This window comes from Octodon degus, unplaced genomic scaffold (genome assembly GCF_000260255.1).
Source record: "Octodon degus isolate 3935 unplaced genomic scaffold, OctDeg1.0 scaffold00078, whole genome shotgun sequence".
NCBI lineage: Eukaryota > Metazoa > Chordata > Mammalia > Rodentia > Octodontidae > Octodon > Octodon degus.
The window spans coordinates 5,209,348-5,214,776 of NW_004524654.1; the positions used below are offsets into that span (position 1 = coordinate 5,209,348).

The 5,429-nt window shown below is 42.9% G+C and overlaps 1 pseudogene; it reads right to left on the reverse strand.

Annotated features, from left to right (window-relative positions):
* LOC101564862 overlaps positions 1–642 on the reverse strand; it is a 1,789-nt pseudogene extending 1,147 nt beyond the window's left edge.
* Positions 643–5,429: the final 4,787 nt, after the last annotated feature.

Sequence of the window (5,429 nt, forward strand, 5' to 3'; positions counted from 1 at the left end):
TAAATAGGAATCTGCTAGACTCCCTCCCAGCTTCTTGATGACATGTATCGCCTCCAGATTACCAGAACCTTTCAGCCTGAGAACAGCTTCTACAGCTAACTTGGTAAAGTGGTCTTTATGATGAGGAAGAAGCTTTGACGATAAGGTTGTTCCTGCAATATTCATCAGGTCCTGACGGAACTTAGCTTCATCAGAACCATGATCTACTGCACAACTCAAGAGAGCCTCTCTCGCAGCCTTCGTGGCTTCTCTCCAACCGGCAACGATGGTCTGTGGATGAAGCTTTTTTGCAATTAAAGACTCAACTTCCCTTAGTAATTCTGCTGCTAGAACAGTAACAGAGGTAGTGCCATCTCCAACTTCATCATCTTGAACTCTTGACATATCAACTAGAACTTTAGCAGCTGGATTGTCAATCCCAATGTTTTTTAGAATAGTGGCCCCATCATTGGTTACCATCAGAGAAGCATCTCATCCACTGCTTAAAAGAATTTTGTCCATGCCCTTGGGTCCCAAGGTGGTCTTTACCAAGTCTCCAACGGCGATGGCACCAATAAACGGAGACAGACGAGCTGTCTCTGCCCTCTCTTCATCTGCTCCAGCCTTGAAGATGTTAACAGGCACAAGGGAAAGGGATGCCATGGTTCCGAAGAATTCGGCACAGAAGCCAGCCCATCGCAGCTCATGCCCGGCAGCCCATTACTTAGTCTTTTAAGTTTATTCCCTCATCCTAGGATTCTCCTCTGTCCCTTTCCCAAGATGTCATTCCAAGTGCAGGGCAATCTGCCATTTCCTAGGCCCTCCTTTCTCCCTGGTAAGGAAATTCTTTTCCTTGGCCTGTGGGCCTACATTGATTTGAGCTACTGACAGTCACAGTTCTTGCCACAGCCCTCAGTGATGATAAGCATGAGACACACGCTTTCTGGACCCATAGATAGGTTTCTTCCAGCCCATTCATTGTGTAAGCCTCCATCATTCCCTTGCTGGATATTCTCAGACCATGCATGCATAGGTTTCCAGGAATTGAAAGAACCATCTGAAGGCCTGTCAATATCTAATCAGAGCATTTCCACTTCTCTTTAATGCCCCAATTTCAAATGGAAAGTGGGTATATATGTCTTCTGATCAAGGGCTCCACCTCTGCTCACTTGGGACAACCCTGTGCTCATAATGCCCCAACTTCCTGTGTGTTGCTTAAACTTACATCTTCCTCTCCAGTCATAGGGAAATGCCTCTGACATCATATCCTGTCTCAACCCTTTCTGTAATCTACCCAGGGGCAGTTCTCTAAGCATTCCCTCACTAATGTATACAATGCATTTTTTCCTTTCAATTAATTCTGGCTTTTGATAATCAAAATCACTCGATTTCAAACTATTGTTAATTTTCTTAAATCCTATGCCAAAACTTTGAACTAAATGATGACTTGTATTTTGTTGGCTGGAATTTTTTCTTTCTATGACTCAGTATGTGCTGCAGATTCAATGGGTGGGGGAACCATGGGGACCAGGGTTTACTGGGAAGGCAAATACAGTGGTTTAATGTCTCACAAGTGCCATCTCCATGACATCAGGGTCACGTTTCCGGTGCCAGCTGAAGGGAAGACAGTGAAGGGAAGACAGTGAAGGGAAGCACGAATATGCTAGTGCAGGTATGTACACCCATGACATGAGGAAACTTCATGGCCCTCAAGGTAAATAGGATCAAAACTGAGTCAAAGATACCACCACTCTCCACCTGGCTGTTCAGTTATGCCGAATTTTCTCTTTTCTTTCCATCCTGCATGTAATCTCTCTGCTATTTAGGGCCACTAAAGGGAAGGAAGACTTTCTATAATTTTCACAAAGGCAAGATATGATCCGGCAATAGCCTTGTTGCTCAGACCCTAGGCCATGCCACCAGCATCTGTTACCTGGACTCCTGCCACTGTTTCTTCCCTTGCATCTCCAGTTTTTCCTCTAACCTCCTACAGTCCATTCTCCACAAAGTAATTGGAGTTATCTTTTAAAAATATAAATCAGATCCTATTACTTCCCAGCTTCCCTGCTTTAATTTAAAGCCATCAGTACCTTCTCTTCATGCTTTGATCTGGCTCTGCCTCTCCTGTCCTGGCTTTTGTCAGTCTCATTTCCTCATCTCTTCCCAAGGTTTCCTTCTTAACCTGCTCTAACAGCATTGCCCATCTTCTGTTCTCAGATATGTGGAACTTGTTCCATCACAAGGGTTTGTACTTACTGTCTCTTTGCAGATAGAGCTCTTGCCCAAGTTGTCACGCTGCTGTGTCCTTCTGAGCCTTTTGATCTCGCCTTGATGTCACCAATCAGTGCACCACACCCCAGGTACCACTTCCCACATCATCCCATTTCATCTTGTTCATAAGCCCTTAATTACTGAGATCGCAGTTTTTGTTTATTTACATGTTTATTAGCGATTCTGTCTTTATTTAGAATGCAACCACCTAGGTCATACCACCTAAGCAATCCCTAGGGATAGGGATTTGTTTTTGTCTTTTTCAGCACTATATTTCTTGCCTCAATTACATAGTAAACACTCAGTAAATATGTATGGACTAAAAAGCAACTGATTTCACCAAGTGGGACAAAGAAGGAAAAACAATAAATACATTCTGTTTTTCATTTTGAGGTTTTAGAGCTTGAACCCAGTGTCTTGTGTGCTAGAAATCCACTCTACTGTTATTCTAATCCCCAGTTGAAGACAGTATTTTTCAACTCTGTAAGTCTTAGCAGATACCATTTTTCCATTGCTAAGAAATATTAACTTCTGTGCAAAGAAATCATAAGATTAATGTGGCCTTCTAGTGAGAAATTTGGTGGCTGAGACAAAACCAGCATCCACAATTATACCACAGAAGGCAGGAGTTTTTGTTTTGGGGGGGTTACTCCCCCCCCCCTTTTTTTTCCTCCCCTTGAAATAGTCAAGTCAGATCAAAGTATAAGTTGTTGGCTGAATTTGCCAGGTACAAATCATTTGAATGATTTGCATGTGTGTTGGTGTCAGCTTACACTGCTATAGATCGCCTGCTATTTTAGGGTCCCCTGATTGCTGAAAGCTGTTTACTTGATTTCTTTCATTTTAAGTGTAGCTGAGGAGGCAGGGCTGATCGGAGACAAGAAGTAAAAAGAGATGCAGTGTTAATGATTTTTCAGGCCCTCTAAAAAACAATCACGGCAATTTTTAGGTATTTCTTAATACTTTCAAAACTAAAGATTAAGCTCTCCTTGGCAAATGCTTTATGAATTTTAGTAACTGGTACACTAGCAATTGCTGAGTAGCTACACAAATACCAATGCAAGGACTTAAAAATTCTGCTCTGGGTGATATGTTTTTGAATAAAGATGTGTAGAAATTAGTTCTCATCTTGCTTACAACTGATGTGTACGTCCCTGGTGTCAAAATGCCCATGGTTTCTGTCATCAGAGCTTCATCTTTTTATTCAGGAGACCTCTTTTAAAACAGATGCTTTCCTGATAATATATTAGACTAATTCAATAAAATATTAAAGCTAATTAGATCCATGTTCCTCCCTGTGAGAGAAATTACTAGTAAGACAGCCCTAAAAAAGAAAGAGATGCATCAGTGAACATAAGAAATACCAACTTGTGGGGCTGGTGAGATGGCTCAGTGGTCTAAAGCACCTACTTGGAACAAGCTTAGCAAAGCACAGGGACCGCAGTTCAATCCCCCAGCACCACATGCCAGCCAGCCCTGCCCCCTGGTGGGCTGAGCTGGCCACACACACACACACACACACACACACACAAATAAATAAAACTTAAAAAAAAAGAAATACCAACTTGTAGCTTTCTAACTTAGGAGGGAGTCAGTACAATACAGTACAATAGCTGTTGAGCCACTTGGGATACTTTTTTTAAAAATACATTTGATACAGGGTCTCATTATACACCTCAGACTCATAGTGATCTTCCTCCTGTTTTCAGCCTCCCCAGCACTGGGATTACAGGTGTGTGCCACCAGGCCCAGTCTCAGTAGCCAGCTCAGCTCAAGGCAGGTACAGCATGTGGTGCTGGGGATTGAATCTCTGTCCCTGCACTTGCCTAAGCAAGTGCTTAGTCCCCTGAGCTATCTAATCAGCCCTGCCACTTTGGATATTGATACTGTGGGATAAATTATTTTGAGTAAATTTTGTGGTGTGAGTTACTTTATCTGAGAAAATAAATTTTTCTTGAGGAAAAAAAAAAAAACTTCAAGTGTTGCTATGCTATATGAATTTTGATTGATTTTTTCCCAGTTGGGGTCCCAGCAAGAAACAGATGGCACACTTAAATTAGGATACTTTAAAGAGATCTCGCTCCCACTCTCCCTACTTCCTCCTTCCCTTCTTCTCCTTCCCCTCCCTCCCTCCAGACTTGTGCTTGCCAGACAGGCTGTGCCACTAAGCTCTAACCCCAGCCCCCTGAACCCAGGGTGTTGCACATGTTGAACACACCATTTTACCCCTTTAACATGCTAAATATACATTTTACCCTGCCTCTCTCTGGAGAAGTTGTTTTCAAAAAAGGTGATTATTTATGAAAGTGGGTGGGTAGAATCAAAGCGCAAAGGCTGGTCTAGGAACTGGGCCTCACTGGCAGCAGAGTGGCTTGGACCCTAGGGAGGTGACTATCAGAACCCAAAAAGGGTGTGCCATTCACAGTCACCTTGAGAGGATCAATGACTTTTTTAAGCATAACCAGCAATAAACAATCTCACTGGGAAAAAAACTAGAAAATAAAACCTTGATCACCCTCTTCCTGTCTTTTTCCTCTGGTCTTCTGCTATTGATTCCCCACTGCCCTCCCCTCCCCACCATTGGCCAAATCCATCTGGGAACCCCAGTGCATATCTGGGGAATCAGAGAGAAAGGTAGAAAGCATGGAGAGTGTGTCTGGAAGAGCAAATGAAAGATCCCAAGAATAATGTTATCCTCATTCACTTAAGAGCCAAGAAATAATCCCTGGTTCAAAAAAAAAAAAAAAAAAAGAGCCAAGAAGAGCCTTGTGTATCCATCACCTTCCCGCTGCAAGCTTGCAGAGAGCGGCTGCTGTGGGCCAGAGGAGTGGGCAGGATGTACCCTTAGAATCAGAATGTTTTGGGCAAGGGAGATAGCTCACAGAATAAATGCCTGCCTGACAAGCAAAAGGTCCCAAGTTTGGGGCCGGGGAGATGGCTCAGTGGAATAAGCGCTTCCCTGGCAAATGCAAGGGCCTGAGTTCAATCCCCGGTTCTGCAAAAAAAAAAAAAAAAAAAAATCCTCAAGTTTGATCCCTGGTACCACGTTGTTTTGATTTGTATCCTATATGAGACATCCTAATGTCTACACTGAGACTACTTATAACTGGAAGTGATAATCTATGACTCCAAAGTGGCTGAATATTGCTAGAATTTTCATAATGGAGCTAAGAAAGTTG